The sequence below is a fragment of the Schistocerca gregaria genome, chromosome 7 (genome assembly GCF_023897955.1).
Source record: "Schistocerca gregaria isolate iqSchGreg1 chromosome 7, iqSchGreg1.2, whole genome shotgun sequence".
Classification (NCBI taxonomy): domain Eukaryota; kingdom Metazoa; phylum Arthropoda; class Insecta; order Orthoptera; family Acrididae; genus Schistocerca; species Schistocerca gregaria.
The window spans coordinates 557653272-557670702 of NC_064926.1; the positions used below are offsets into that span (position 1 = coordinate 557653272).

Below are 17431 nucleotides of genomic sequence, written 5' to 3' on the forward strand. Positions count from 1 at the left end.
GTTATGTTTTCAATAAAAAGAAACAGTTAAAATTAATTACAGTCATACATTCCTAATTACATCTGTTTCCTAATGCTACCACTACTTTAAATAATTCATGTTGTATTCACGAGAAATTTCAGTTTTTTATGCACGGTATGTATATTCTGGCCTGTAATTTAAAATATGTAGTAGTATTCGCAAAGAATCTCCCACAAATTTCGAAATCAAGGTACTCACCAGGACCTGTCTATAGACACTACATTACCATGAATCGCTTAAGGCGTTACTGATTTATTAATGTTTAAAGATCATTTCATATTTAAAATAAGAAGGAAGGTCAGCGTTGGCCGTAATTTTGATGTTTTATTGACAGCAAAATCGATTTTCAATCACATTGTGATCATCTTCATTGCTGTAGTATACAAATTAAACTTGTTATCGTTACATACCTTTGGTTGCAGATAATAACTTGATACCAGTGCCTATGGGTTTAATTTGTACACTACAGCACTGAAGATAATCACTATGTGATTGAAAATCGATTTTGCTGACAGTAAACCATCAAAATTTCGGCCAACGCTGACCTTCCTTCTAATTTCACGTATATGGTCGTTGTGTACACAGCACTCTATGGAGTCGCCAATCAATAATATTTGAAATAGTTAGCCGCGCGGGATTAGCCGAGCGGTCTAAGGCGCTGTAGTCATGGACTGTGCGGCTGGTCCCGGCGGAGGTTCGAGTCCTCCCTCGGGCATGGGTGTGTGTGTTTGTCCTTAGGATAATTTAGGTTAAGTTGTGTGTAAGCTTAGGGACTGATGACCTTAGCAGTTAAGTTCCATAAGATTTGACACACATTTGAACATTTTTAAAATAGTTAACATTAAATAACCTTGAAAACTAAATCTCTCTGCCACTGTTTCGGTTTAGTTTTTATTAGAGTTCCCCTTGTTTGATACTCTCTGTTCGTTCAAGTCCAGAGCCTGTGGCTAGCTGAACTGCACTGAAGATTTCTCGTACTCTGAGCTTTGCCACCTACTGGCGACGTCGTAAACCCAGTCCGGTTCATCATGGCCGCCACAGCTTTCAGGACACGCCCTCTTGGCTGTGCCAACACTCGCCAGATCAGCTGCTGTCGTTACAACAGAACGCAAGCGCATGGCTGCGTCTGTTGTCAAAGTCACTCGTAACCATTTCTGGGACGTACTGCCTCAATCCCCAGCAACTCTCACAGTTCTCTACCAGCAACTATCTCCTGCCTTTCAGACCTCACAGAAGCTCTCCTGCACACCCAGTCTTAACACTCAGTTTAATTGAGTTAGAAAGCTTAAAACCAGCGTAGACTCCACGACAGAGTGGTCAATTCATTTGAGAACAATCTATAGACTGCGGCTAAGCCATTTCTGTGCTAAATGGTTTCCTTTAAGTGTGCTCATACAGCAAGGAATTCAGGAGAGATTCTAAGAATTTTGGAAAGCAAGCATGGGCTACTGGCAGAAGTTAAGGCGCTCTGAAGGACAAGGAGAAGCCGCGGACTTGTGTGAGGCAGCATTATCAGCATCTGCATCTACATCTACATGGATGCTCTGCAAATCACATTTAAGTGCCTGGCAGAGGGTTCATGGAACCACCTTCAAAATTCTCTATTATTCCAATCTCGTATAGCGAGCGGAAAGAATGAACATCTATATCTTTCCGTACAAGCTCTGATTTCCCTTATCTTATCGTGGAGATCGTTCCTCCCTATGTAGATCGGTGTCAACAAAATATTTTCGCATTCGGAGGAGAACGTTGGTGATTGGAATTTCGTGAGAATATTCCGCGCAACGAAAAACGCCTTTCTTTTAACGATTTCCATCCCAAATCCTGTATCATTTCTGTGACACAAAACGTGCTGCCGTTCTTTGAAGTTTTTCGGTGTACTTCGTCAGTCATATCTGGTAAGGATCATACACCGCGCAGCAGTTTTCTAAAAAAGAACGGACAAGCGTAGTGCAGGCAGTCTCGTTAGTAAGTGTGTCACATTTTCTGAGTGTCCTTCTAATAAAACACAGCCTTTGGTTAGTGTTCGGCACAACATTTTCTGTGTGTTCTTTCCAATCTAAGTTGTTCGTAACTGTAATACCTAGGTATTTAGTTGAATTTACTGCTTTTAGATTAGACTGATCTGTCGCGTAACCGAAGTTTAACGAGTTCCTTTTAGCACTTATGTGGATGACCTCACAGTTTTCGTTATTCAAGGTGAACTGCCACTTCTCGCACCATTCCGATATTTCTTCTAAATCATTTTGTAGTTTGTTTTGATCTTCTGATGACTTTATTAGTCGATAAACGACAGCGTCATCTGAAAACAACCGAAGACGGCTGCTCAGATTGTCTCCCAATTCGTTTATATATAGAAGGAACAGCAAAGGGCCTATAACACAACCTTGGGGAACGCCAGAAATCATTTCTGTTTTACTCGATGACTTCCCGTCAATTACTACGAACTGTGACCCCTCTGATAGGAAATCAGAAATCCAGTGACATAACTGAGACGGTATTCCATAAGCACGCAATTTCACTACGAGCCGCCTGTGTGGTATAGTGTCAAAAGCCTTCCGGAAATCCAGAAATACGGAAACGATCTGAAATCCCTTGTCAATAGCACAACATTTCACGTGAATAAAGAGCTAGTTGTGTTTCACAGGAACAATGTTTTCTAAACCCATGATGACTGTGTGAGCCGGCCTCGGTGGCCGTGCGGTTCTAGGCGCTCCAGTCCGAAGCCGCACTGCTGCTACGTTCGCAGGTTCGAATCCTGCCTCGGGCATGGGTGTGTGTGATGTCCTTAGGTTAGTTAGGTTTTAGTAGTTCTAAGTTCTAGGGGACTGATGACCACAGCAGTTGAGTCCCATAGTGCTCAGAGCCATTTGAACCATTTGATGACTGTGTGTCAATTTTCTTCGAGGCAATTCATAACATTCGAACACAATATATGTTCTAAAATCCTGCTAAATCGACGTTAACGATGTGGGCCTGAAATTTAGTGGCTAGTTCATACTATCTTTCTTAAATATTGGTGTGACGTGTGCATCTTTCCAGTCTTTGGGTACGGATCTTTCGTCAAGCGAACGGTTGTATATGATTGTTAAGTATGGAGCTAATGCATCAGCATACTCCGAAAGAAACCTAATTGGTATACCGTCTAGACCAGAAGACTTGCTTTCATTAAGTGATTTGAGTTGCTTCACTACTCCGAAGATAATTACTTCTACGTTACTCATGTTAGCAGCTGTTCTCCATTCGAATTCTGGAGTATTTACTTCGTCTTCTTTTGTGAAGGCATTTCGGAAGACTGTGTTTAGTAACCCTGCTTTGGCAACACTGTCTTCGATATTATCTCCATTGCTATAGCGCAAAGAAGGCATTGATTGTTTCTTGCCGCTAACATACTTCACACACGACCAGAATCTCTTTGGATTTTCTGCCAGGTTTCGAGACAACGTTTCGTTATGGTAACTGTTATAAGCATCTTGCATTGAAGTCCGCGCTGAATTTCGATCTTCTGTAAAATACCGCCAATCTTGGGGATTTTGTGTCTGTTTAAATTTGGCATGTTTGTTCCGTTGTTTCTACAACACTGTTCTAACCCGTTTTGTGTACCAAGGAGGATCAGTTCCGTCATTTGTTAATTTATTTGGTATAAAACTCTCGATTACTGCCGATATTATTTCTTTGAATTTAAGCCACATCTCCTCTACACTTATATTATTAATTTGGAATGAGTGGAGATTGTCTCTCAGCAAGGCATCAAGTGAATTTTATCTCCTTTTTTGAATAGGTATATTTTTTGCTTATTTTTCGGGGATGTAGGGATTAAAATATTCAATCTCGCTACGATAACTCTGTGTTCATTAATCCCTGAATCGGTTTTGATGCTCGTTATTAACTCAGGATTATTTGTTGCTAAGAGGTCAAGTGTGTTTTCACAACCGTTTGCTATTCGAGTGGGCTCATGAACGAACTACTCGAAATAATTTTCAGAGAATGCACAATTTCGGATGATATTTTATGCGTTAGGTTCTTCGCGAAAATTGCGGCTGAGCTTATATCCGGCTGACAGAGTTTGTAAAGGATCTCAAGTGGGTCTCCATTTGGCCAGTTGGTCGAATGGTGCTATATCCGGTTTTTGTGGAGCTCTCTGATGTGACCACTGTCCGATGTCGGACGGCATGCGAATGTGAGGGCGGACGTACTCCTTTAAATGTTCTGGCCTACCACGTCTGACCACCACATGTGGAGGACCGACATACTGCGTGCCGAGTACATCGTAAACCCTTCACATCTGTGCCTGCCATGCGAGAGCAAGTAATGGACTCTCCGCAGCAGTCCGTATCATCATGCACCATTGGTTGGAGACAAGCGGTGATCAGTGCAAGGACTTACTGTCAGATGTGTAGGCCTCGATTAACCACACAACAAAGTGACTGCGTCTGGAGTGGTGCCATTACTGGGAAGCATGGAATGATGATGAATGGCGTCACATTGTCATGAAAGACGAGTCACGGTTCTGCACGGTCCTGGACGACCATCATCAGCGAGTATGGTGGCTGTCTAGGGGGGGAGGGGGGGGGGGGGTTGGCTCACATTCTTCCAACGTTTTGGAGAGGAGCAGTGATGTTACTCATGGAGTCATACTGAGGGGAACCATCAAGTTCGACTTGAGGACATGGCCATGGTCATTGAGGGAACGCTGACGAGACAACGGTATGTCATGGACACCCTGTCTCCTCGTGTGTGATCTCTCGTCCGGCGGTATTGTGACGCTACTTTTCAACAGAACGATGCTCATTTACAACTGCCACTATGGACACTCTGTGTGAGGTTGAGATACTCCCGTGGCCAGAAAGACCGCCACGCCACTCCCCGGCAGAACATGTACGGGACCAACTAGCTCGGACATCTACTTTGTGTCCATATCGTTAACCAGGATATCAAGGACCAGCTAAAGCGCTTGTGCTGCACCTTGCCTCGGAAGAGGATACGACGGCTATGTGAGACCCTTCCCAGCCTAACCTGTGCAAGGGTCCAGGCCAGACGAGGTGCAACATCGTTCTGATAAGCGGGCTCATACTTCCAAGTTCTTTGCAAGTTTGACTCAATATAGCGTTCTTGTGGAATATCGACTCAGTTATGTGACTGGATTTGCGATTTCCTTTCAGAGAAGTCACAGTTCGTAGTAATTACTGGGAAGCCATCGAATAAAACAGAAGTGACTTCTGGCGTTCCCCAAGGTTGTGTTATAGGCCCTTTGCTGTTCCTTCTATATATAAACGAATTGGGAGACAATCTGAGCAGCCGTCTTCGGTTGTTTTCAGATGACGCTGTCGTTTATCGACTAATAAAGTCATCAGAAGATCAAAACAAACTACAAAATGATTTAGAAGAAATATCGGAATGGTGCGAGAAGTGGCAGTTCACCTTGAATAACGAAAACTGTGAGGTCATCCACATAAGTGCTAAAAGGAACTCGTTAAACTTCGGTTACGCGACCGATCAATCTAATCTAAAAGCAGTAAATTCAACTAAATACCTAGGTATTACAGTTACGAACAACTTAGATTGGAAAGAACACACAGAAAATGTAACAGACCTACTAAGGAGACTGCCTACACTACGCCTGTCCGTCCTCTTTTAGCATACTGCTGCGCAGTGTGGGATCCTTACCAGATACGACTGACGTAGTACATCGAAAAAGTTCAAAGTAAGGCAGCACGTTCTGTATTATCGCGAAATATGGCAGAGAATGTCACAGAAATGATATACGATTTCAGCTGGAAATTATTAAAAGAAAGGCGTTTTTCGTTGCGACGGAATCTTCTCACGAAATTCTAATCGCCAACCTTCTCCTCCAAATGCGAAAATATTTTGTTGACACCGACCTACATAGGTAATAAAATAAGGGAAAATATGGGAAATCAGAGGTCATACGGAAAGATATAGGTGTTCATTCTTTCCACGCGCTGTACGAGATTGGAATATTAGAGAATTTTGAAGGTGGTTCCATGAACACTCTGCCAGGCACTTAAATGTGATTTGCAGAGTATCCATGTAGATGCTGTAGATGAAAATCGTAATTACTCAAATAACTTCACATACCTTCCCAATCCCCTGAAGTTTCATTCCGTTTCCTCCATCCCCTCTGCGTCCTTTTTTGTTTTTTCCAGGCTGTGTATATTGCCTGTAACCTGTAATAATAGCCGCGACCTGTCATTTTCGGAGATATTTTAAATTTAGTTAATAACTTAGACATTAATTACGATGTGAGAGAAATAGTACCACCTAACCAACAGCCCTTTGATTATCGTATTTCCAAATCTAGCAACTCTTAATGATGACTGAGTTTTCACCAAATACTTTCAGCGAGCATGTAGAGAAAACCAGTGACATATTTTCACCACCGATACATCCACAGACGTGATCCATGGAATCAGGGTATAGATCGCAGACTGATACGGTGATGGTTCAAATGGCTCTGAGCACTATGGGACTTAACATCTTAGGTCATCAGTCCCCTAGAACTTAGAACTACTTAAACCTAGCTAACATAAGGACATCACACACATCCATGCCCGAGGCAGGATTCGAACCTGCGACCGTAACGGTGACACGGTTCCAGACTGAAGCGCCTAGAACAGCACTGCCACATCGGCCGGCCATTGTTAGCTTTCCACTGACTGCGCTTTCTACAATTACATCCACACTCTGCAAGAGGGTATCACTTGTTAATGCTTCTGCCCATTCCATCCACGCATGGAGCGAGGCCATAGTGATTTCTGGAACGCCTCTGTGCATTGCATGCTACGCTTGGTATAATCTCTTCCTCACGATCAGTATGGGAGCGTTGGGTAGGGCTCGTGCTTTTCTCCTAGTTTCATCACTTATTAGTTTTACCACTTTCTTAGTACTTTTATGTCTGTACCCACCCTAACAAAAAGCGAATTACACCGTTGGTCATCAAAATTACAGAGCCACTACACCGACCGGCGACGAGTATCATATTCCCATTTTTTGTATCGTATGCTTGGACAACTAAGTCAGCGTTTCAGACCAGTCGCACAAAGAAGTTGCGGGGTAGCTAAAGCCCTATAGTTATGTACACTGAGGTGACAAATGCCATGGAACACATCCTGCCGGCCGGAGTGGCCGTGCGGTTCTAGGCGCTACAGTCTGGAACCGGGCGACCGCTACGGTCGCAGGTTCGAATCCTGTCCCGGGCATGGATGTATGTGATGTCCTTAGGTTAGTTAGGTTTAATTAGTTCTAAGTTCTAGGCGACTGATGACCTTAGAAATTAAGTCGCATAGTGCTCAGAGCCATTTGAACCATTTTTATGACACTTCCTAACAGACTCGCATTCGGGAGGACGCCGGTTCAATCCCGCATCCGGCCATCCTGATTTAGGTTTCCCGTGATTTCCCTAAATCGCTCCAGGCAAATGTCTAGATGGTTCCTTTGAAAGGGCAATTCCGACTTCCTTCCTTGTCCTTCCCTAATCCAATGAGACCGGTGACCTCAGTGTTTGGTCTCTTCCCCCAAACAACCCAACCCAACCCAACACTTCATTACATCGTCTCTGAACTCCTTTTGCCCGGCTAAGTACAAAACCTCGACTTGGCATCGACTCAACAAGTCGTTGGAAGCCTGCTGTAGAAGTACTGAGCCATGCTGCCTCTATAGCTGTGGTGTCAGTGCCAGACACCACACTTGCTAGGTGGTAGACTTTAAATCGGCAGCGGTCTGTTAGTATACGTCGGACCCGCGTGTCGCCACTATCAGTGATTGCAGACCGAGCGCCGCTACACGGCAGGTCTAGTCTGGAGAGACTCCCTAGCACTCGCCCCAGTTGTACTTTGCTAGCGATGGTTCACTGTCCACATACGCTCTCATTTGTAGAGACGACAGCATAGCCTTCAGCTACGTCATTTCCTACGACCTAGCAAGGCGCCATATTCAGTTACTATTGATACTGATATTGTGAATCATGTACCGTCAAGAGCGATGTTCATCATTAATGGATTAACGTTAAGTATGAAACTAAGTGCGTCCGCTTTCTGAATTCTAATTCCTTGTCATGTTCCAGACCTCACGTCAGTATAGTTCTTCTCTCCTCACGCCAGCCTGCGTGAGCTAAAACGCGTGCCTTACGGCCTCCTCTAGTAACACTGTCTTGGCTCTTCAGCCAACACTACAATAGCCGTCCATAATTGCGGAGGTGTTACAGGTGAAAGATATTGAGAACGAACTGACGTCTCAATTATGTCCCATAAACGTCTGGAAACATCAAGTCTTCGAATGGCTGCAAGTCGTCTCCAACTAGCCGAATATAGCCATTTTCCAGGCAATGATAGGTTCACCTGGACCAGAGGACCCAGTCCATTCCATTTAAAACAGCCATACCCGACACCATTATGGGGCTACTACCACCAGCTTGCACAGTGTCTTGTTGTCAATTTGGGTCCATGGCCTCCTGGGGTCTGCACCACAGTGTAACTCTACCATCAGCTCTTACCAACAGAATTCGGGGCTCATTCGATCAGGCCACGGTTCTACAGTCGTCTAGGGACTAAGAGATCCGGCCACGAGCCCAGGAGAGACACTGCAGGCGAAATCGTGTCGTTGGCAAAGGCACCTACATCGGTCGCCTGCTACCATAGCCCATTAACGAAAAACGTCGCCCATTGTCCTAATGGATACGTTCGTCGTACGTTCCACATTCATTTCTGCGGCTATATCACTCAGCGTTGTTTGTCTGTTAGCACTGACAACCCTAAGCAAACGCCACTGCTCTCGGTCGTCAAGTGAATGCCGTCGGCCATTCCGTTGTTCGTGGTGGGGGGCAATGCCTGAAATATGGATGTTCTCCACACACTCTTGACGCTATGCATCTCGAAATATCTCTGACTTTGCGACTTATCTTAGAAGAAAGATTAAGGAAAGACAAATCTACGTTTCTAGCATTTGTAGACTTAGAGAAAGCTTTTGACAATGTTGACTGGAATACTCTCTTTCAAATTCTAAAGGTGGCAGGGGTAAAATACAGGGAGCGAAAGGCTATTTACAATTTGTACAGAAACCAGATGGCAGTTATAAGAGTCGAGGGACATGAAAGGGATTCAGTGGTTGGGAAGGGAGTAAGACAGGGTTGTAGCCTCTCCCTGATGTTATTCAATCTGTATATTGAGCAAGCAGTAAAGGAAACAAAAGAAAAATACGGAGTAGGTATTAAAGTCCATGGAGAATAAATAAAAACTGTGAGATTTGACAGTGACATTGTAATTCTTTCAGAGATAGCAAAGGACTTGGAAGAGCAGTTGAACGGAATGGATAGTGTCTTGAAAGGACGATATAAGATGAACATCAACAAAAGCAAAACGAGGATAATGTAATGTAGTCGAATTAAGTCGGGTGATACTGAGGGAATTAGATTAGGAAATAAGACACTTAAAGTAGTAAACGAGTTTTGCTATTTGTGGAGCAAAATAACTGATGATGGTCGAAGTAGAAAGGATATAAAATGTAGACTGGCAATGGCAAGTAAAGCGTTTCTGAACAGAGATATTTGTTAACATCGAGTATTGATTTAAGTGTGAGGAAGTCATTTCTGAAAGTATTTGTATGGAGTGTAGCCATGTATGGAAGTGAAACGTGGACGATAAATAGACAAGAAGAGAATAGAAGCTTTCGAAATGTGGTGCTACAGAAGAATGCTGAAGAGTAGATTGGTAGATCACATAAATAATGAGGAGGTACTGAATAGAATTGGGAAGACGAGAAATTTGTGGCTCAACGTGACTAGAAGAAGGGATCGGTTGGTAGGACATGTTCTGAGGCATCAAGGGATCACCAATTTAGTGTTGGAGGGCAACGAGGAGGGTAAAAATCGTAGAGGGAGACCAAGAGATGAATACACTAAACAGTTTCAGAAGGGTGTAGGCTGCAGTAGGTACTGGGAGATGAACCATGCACAGGATAGAGTAGCATGGAGAGGTGCTTCAAACCAGTCTCAGGACTGAAGACAACAACAAGAACAACAACAGTTATTCCTCAGAACGAACTACTTTGCAACAGGTTTAGAAGTTTTTCAGCCTGTTTGAGACCACCAAGTATAAGGAATGATTACGTTGCAGGTTTGTCATTCATCAGTCGCATTCAGTGTTATTCGTCTATAGAAGATCGTGTCATGCCCCATGTAAGAAGCAGCATTGGTCATCATTCGGAGCGGGCAAGATCGTGTCGCATAGAAACTGCAATAGCTGTGCCTGTTGGTTTGGGTCCCATTACAGCTAAGCGAAAACAGAATCTATTAGTTCAGGAGCGTGGTACTTAGTAGTAAGCGGGATCACACCGGCTCCACGTGATTAGCGCCCGAGAGGACAGACATATTGTGCACTCGGCTTTGCTAGACCGTCCAACCATGTCCCGTACCGTGTCTGTTATTTTCAGCAAGATAACTATCCACACGGAGAGTGCCACACCGTCTGGAGCACCTTCGACAGTAATCAATGGTGACCATTGCTGTAGCTTCCCGCGACACAACAGCAGAGAGAAGTGCACCAAATGACAATAGTGGAAGCTACGAGTGGCTGCTAGCAGTATTGCGCACAGCATCGTGATGGACACATCCGTACTTGGCAGCTTCAAAGAGAGTTCAGATTACTAGTAGACTGCATTGTAATCTTCATTTAGGCCCAGCAGCTGGTGTTACGGTTGACATTGCTGAAGATTTCAAGAGTTGGCAATAATTTCGCGGAAAACCACACACAACTGTTCACTTTACCGAAAACTGGCGCTTGTAGCTGAATCAAGATACGCTCCAGGAAATTCGCCGGGAACAACTTCAAATTTTATCATTCCTTTTTTTTAAAAAATTCATCCACCACGTATACAATCTATAGACGTATAAGGGCAACGTTACTTCAGTATTCTTTAAAAAATACTCTACAGAAATGGGTAAATAAACTAAAAACAAAAATAAAAGTAACATTCGGGTTTCGAATAAGGGGGCGTGAAATTGTTATGCCACGACGCTAAACGGTGTGCCACCGCTTCGGCTGAACGATTTACCCGCTAAGAGACACACAAAACACATAGAAAAAAACGGTAAAGTACCTAGGTATAAGCCCAGACACGTGTGCACGTATTATGACTCCTCCTTCACTGAGTGAAGATTCTGGAAAATCGAGTTACGGTAGTTGCCATGTTCTCCTCGTGATTACACAACATGATCACTTCTAGTTCACATAGGCTGCAGTTTGGGCAGCGGGCTCTGTATCTGCTTGGTCTCCATGTCATTACCTTTCAACAAGATAACGCAACACTGAAGGTTGTCCTTGTCGCCCGTGTTCTTCTGACCTATCTCGATAGGGGGGTTGCTCGATTGCTGTCCGGGCCAGAAAATTTTGCTAAAGAAAATGTCTATTGATGTTGCCGAGAGTCTGCCGTACCACGTGTCACCAGCCAGTGCTCTTGATGACCCCTGACACAGAGATGATGCAGCGTAGTGAAGCAACGTACCTGTTACTCAGGCCCTGTTCTACTCGATGCCCAGTCAGTAATCATAAGACTATCATGGCAACTACGGCCACGAGTTTTACGGTGAATGTTAAGAAAGGAGAGAGAATACTTTTGCTTAGGAATAGCGACAGGATAAAAATTGCAAAGTATTTAAATAGACAGCATCAAATACTCAATGTTGAGGACGAAGATGTCGAGCACAAATGGAAGAAATTGAAAAGCGGGGTTCCATCTGCCTTAGACAAGTATGCTCCGAGCAAGATCTTAAGCGATGGGAAACACCCGCCGTGGTTCAATAGCCGTGTTAGAAAACTGCAACGTAAACAAAGAGCGCTTCATCACAGATTCAAGAGAAGTCAAAACCCAGCTGACGAGCGAAAGCTCAGTGAAGGGAAAATGACCGTAAGGAGAGCAGTGAGAGGAGTGTTCAATGAGTTTGAAAGAAAATTTTATCAACCGGTCTGAGTAAATACCCTCAGGACTTTGTGGTATCAGCAATAAGCGGTTCGAAATCATCTATTCATTCACTCACTCACAGACTATACTGGCGCCGAAACGGAAGATAACAGAGATACAGCCGGAATAGTGAATTCGTTCTTCGGAAGAGTTTCACGGCGGAAGTCCCTTCCTCCAATCATTGTAAGAACGCCGAAATGGCTGATATTGAGATAACCAATTGCGAGATAGAAAAGCAACTACAATCGGTTAGTAGCGGAAAGGCATCGGGACCAGTTGAGTTACCTATAACGTTCTACAAAGATTTTGCGAAAGAATGATCTCCCCTTGTAGCAACGAACGGTACCTAGCGACTGGAAAAGAACGAAGATCATCCCAGTTTCAAAGGGACTGTAGGACAGATGCTAGTAACTATAAGCCTTTACATCGTTGATGTCAATGTGTTGTATAATTGTGAAATGTCTTTTACGCTTAAGAATTACGAAGCTTTGGACAACGAAAATCTCCCATAAAGATCAACACTGATTCCGGAGGAAGAGGTCCTGCGAAACTCAACTCGCACTGTTCCTCCATGGGATCCATAGCGCCTCACACAATGGCGTTCAGCTTGATGCTGTGTTCCTCGAATGCAGGAAGGGATTTGACACCGTTCCGCACTGCTGTTTAGTGGAAAGAATATAAGCTTATGGAATAGAGGACCAGATTTGCGACTGGATTCGAGACTTCCTTGCTGGCAGAATTCAACGATAATTTCAGGAGTACTCGAAGGAAATCTGTTGGGACCGTGACTGGTTATAGTATACAAGGTGTTACAAAAAGGTACGGCCAAACTTTCAGGAAACACTGCTCACACACAAATAAAGAAAAGATGTTATGTGGACATGTGTCCCGAAACGCTTAGTTTCCATGTTAGAGCTCATTTTAGTTTCATCAGTATGTACTGTACTTCCTCGATTCACCGCCATGATCTCATACCGGAAACTCTACCTGTGCTGCTAGAACATGTGCCTTTACAAGTACGACACAACATGTGGTTCATGCACGATGGAGCTCCAGCACATTTCAGTCGAAGTGTTCGTACGCTTCTCAACAACAGATTCGGTGACCGATGGATTGGTAGAGGCGGACCAATTCCATGGCCTGCACGCTCTCCTGACCTCAGCCCTCTTGACTTTCATTTATGGGGGCATTTGAAAGCTCTTGTCTACGCAACCCCGGTACCAAATGTAGAGACTCTTCGTGCTCGTATTGTCGACGGCTGTGATACAATACGCCATTCTCCAGGGCTGCATCAGCGCATCAGGGATTCCATGCGACGGTGGGAGGATGCATGTAGCCTCGCTAAGGGAGGACATTTTGAACATATCCTGTAACAAAGTGTTTGAAGTCACGCTGGTACTTTCTGTTGCTGTTTGTTTCCATTCCATGATTAATGTGATTGAAGAGAAGTAATAAAATGAGCTCTAACATGGAAAGTAAGCGTTTCCGGACACATGTCCACATAACATATTTCCTTTCTTCGTGTGTGAGGAATGTTTCCTAAAAGTTTGGCCGTACCTCTTTGTAACACCCTGTATACAAATGATCCAGTAAAAAGCGTCGGCCGCTCTTGATGACTGTTGGCCACTAAGAAATCAGTAACGCCGGAAGATAACATAGAGTTGCAGAATGACCTGCAGAGGACTCATGAATAGTGCAGGCTGTGGCAGTAAAGAAACATTACATAGTGCGCTAACGGAGGAAAATAAATCCACTACTGTACATTTACACTATTGATGACAAATGCTGGAACCAGTATCTACAGCAAAATACCCAGCAGTAACTATCCAGAGCGACCTTAAGTTGAATGACAAAATGAAGTAAGTGGCAGGAAAAGTGGATGTCAGACGGACGGTGAGGTCGGTAGGAAGAATCTTAAGGAAATGTAACTCATCTACGAAGGAAGTGGCTTACAAGGCGCTTGTTCGAGCGATGATTTTAGTATTGTTCATCGATCTGGGATCTATACCAGATTGGACAGATAGAAGTGATAGAGATAATCCAACGAAGAGCGGCGCGTTTCCTCTCTGAATCTTTTAAATGGAGCAAGAGCGTTACATAGATGCACAACAAACTAGATTAGCAGATGTTACAAGAGAGGCGTTGTGCATCACGGAGAGGTTTACTATTGAAATTTCGAGACAGAATTTTCCTGGAAGAGTCTGACAACATGTTACTTACCCTCCCCCCCCACCTCCCCCCCACCCCCTTCACATACATCTCGCGAAATGACCACGACGAGAAAATTCGATAAATTAGAGCCAATACAAAGGCTTACTGGCAATCATTTTTCTCGCGCTCCTCTCGCGAGTGGAACAGGGAAGGGTGGATCAGTCGGTGGTACCAGAAGTACCATCCGCCACACGCTGTTAGGTGGCTTGCGAAGATTTGTGTAGACGTAGATGTAGATCAGAACCAATGCTACTCTCAGATGAGACTGCTCGGCGTACAAAACACAGCACCTTGTGATCCCAAAAGTAAAGTCTCCTATTTTTTTTTTACAAGTACATAGACCTGTTTATTTCTACAATGGTTTATATCAGTTTACAGCTTGAACATTTAGCTATTTTTCAACATAATCACCATTTCTGTCGATGCATTTTTGTAGACGCTGTGGCAGTTTTTGTATGCCCATGTCATACCAGCTCGCCGCCATGCTGTTCAGAAACTTATGAACTGGCGTGGGTGTTGCTTGGTCCCAGGTGTAAAGTGGTATGCCCAGGTTTCGTCACCCGTGACAATTGAGTCCAGGAAGTTGTCCTGTTTGGCTGCAAGGCCGTGAAGAAATGCGCGGGAAGCATCAACTCGTTGCCGCATGTGGTCCGCAGTCAGCATGCGTGGCATCCATCTAACGCACACCTTCCGATAGTTCAATGTTTCCGTTGAAATTCTGTGGGCGGTGCTTCGGGAAACCTCAGGAACCAACGTGCAGTGATCATCCACGGTGATCCGCCTACCTTCATGCACGCTTTGCTCAACCTTCAACACTGTCTCCTCAGAAACTGACGGTCCCCCGATCCTTTGTTCGTCGTGAATTTCGGTCCGACCAGCTGCAAACTCTCTACACCACTTGCGAACATTTGTGACATCCATGCACGACTCACCATAGACTTCCGTCAATTGGCGATGGATTTCAATCGGCGCAGTGCCCTTTGCGTTCCAAAACCGAATGGCTGCGCGCAATTCGCACTTGGCGGTAACATCCAACGGGCGCTCCATTCTCAATGGCTGCCAAGCCAAGGCTGAGCGCCTCAGCGCGGCGTGCGCATGTTTACACACAGCGCGTGAAGCACTCTTCATAACAGTGTGACCAACTGCCACACAAACAGAGTTCTGTACTTATAAAAAATATAGGAAACCTTAGTTTAGGGATTACCCTCGTATACACGAGGGTCACTCCAAAAGAAGTGTACACTATTTTTGTAAAAATGCAGTTATCATTCTGCATGTGTAAAAGTTTTACAGTGTGTAGATACATCCTTCCCGCTTGTTTTCAAATTTAGTTCAACCTGTTCACGTGAGTGGCGCCGTCAGAGAATGTCTTCAAGATAGCTGCTACACTTGACGTTCATCAGAAACAACGTACTGTCATAGAATTCCTGTGCTATGAAAACGAGACAATGGGAAACATCCACAAGAGCTTGAAAAAGGTGTATGGAGATGCTGCTGTCGATCGCAGTACAGTTAGTCGGTGGGCAAGCAGGTTACGTGATGAAAGCGGGCACCGCAATATTGAGGATTGTCTTCGCAGCGGCAGGCCTCGCACTGCACACACAACAGACAATGTGCAGAGAGTTAACGAACTGGTGACTGCTGACAGACGCATCACAGTGAACGAACTGTCACGCTACATTGGGATAGGAGAAGGAAATGTTTGCAGAGTACTGAGTGTTTGCGTTAAAAAAGGTTTGTGCCAGGATGTTGACAGTGTCTCACAAACAAACAAGAAAAACGGTATGCAGCAATCTTTTGCAACAGTACGAGAATAGTGGAGATGGATTTCTTGGAAGAATTGTGATAGGTGATGAAACATGGCTCCATCATTTTTCACCAGAGATGAAGATGCAGTCAATGGAGTGGCATCATGCAAATTCCCCCGAGAAAAAAATTCAAAACCACTCCTTCTATTGGAAAAGTTATAGGCTACGGTGTTTTCCGATTCCGAAGGACTCTTGCTCGTGGACATCATGCCAAGTGGAACCACCATAAATTCTGGTGCATATGTAACGACACTGAAGAAACTTCAAGCTCGACTGAGTCGTGTTTGACCACATCGGAAAAAGCAGGATGTTTTGCTGCTGCACGACAATGCACGGCCACATGTCAGTCAAAAAACCGTGGAAGCGATCACAAAACTCATATGGACAACCCTGAAACACCCGCCTTACAGTCCTGACCTGGCTCCATGTGACTATCATCTCTTTGGGAAACTGAAAGACTCTCTTCGTTGAACAAGGTTTGAAGATGACGACTCCCTTGTGCACGCTGCCAAACAGTGGCTCCAGCAGGTTGATCCAGAATTTTACCGTGCGGGTATACAGCCGCTGGTTCCAAGATGGCGTAAGACAGTTGAGAGGGATGGAAATTATGTGGAAAAATGAAAATATTGTTCCTAAAGGATGTATCTACACACTGCAAAACTTTCAAACATGTAGCTCTTTATTCACAGGAAGTAATGGCCGCTATCGACAGGGGATCTCAAGTTGATTCCGTATTTCTAGATTTCCGGAAAGCTTTTGACACTGTTCCTCACAAGCGACTTCTAATCAAGCTGCGGGCCTATGCGGTATCGTCTCAGTTGTGCGACTGGATTCCTGATTTCCTGTCAAGAAGGTCGCAGTTCGTAGTAATAGACGGCAAATCATCGAGTAAAACTGAAGTGATATCAGGTGTTCCCCAGGGAAGCGTCCTGGGACCTCTGCTGTTCCTGATCTATATAAACGACCTGGGTGACAATCTGAGCAGTTCTCTTAGGTTTCTCGCAGATGATGCTGTAATTTACCGTCTAGTAAGGTCATCCGAAGACCACTATCAGTTGCAAAGTGATTTAGAAAAGATTGCTGTACGGTGTGGAAGCTGGCAGTTGACGCTAAATAACGAAAAGTGAGAGGTGGTCCACATGAGTTCCAAAAGAAATCCGTTGGAATTCGATTACTCGATAAATAGTACAATTCTCAAGGCTGTAAATTCAACTAAGCACCTGGGTGTTAAAATTACAAACAACTGGAGTTGGAAAGACCACATAGATAATATTGTGGGGAAGGCGAGCCGAATGTTGCGTTTCATTGGCAGGACACTTAGGGGATCCAACAAGTCCACTAAAGAGACAGCTTACACTACACTCGTTCGTCCTCTGTATATTGCTGCGCGGTGTTGGATGCTTACCATGTGGGATTGA

General features: G+C 44.4%; 1 protein-coding gene across 2 annotated transcripts in view; it reads left to right on the top strand.

The window, feature by feature from the left end:
- Positions 1–17431, top strand: part of LOC126281734 (myrosinase 1-like) — a 144729-nt gene that overhangs the window by 30899 nt on the left and 96399 nt on the right. The gene's annotated exons all lie outside the window — the stretch shown is intronic.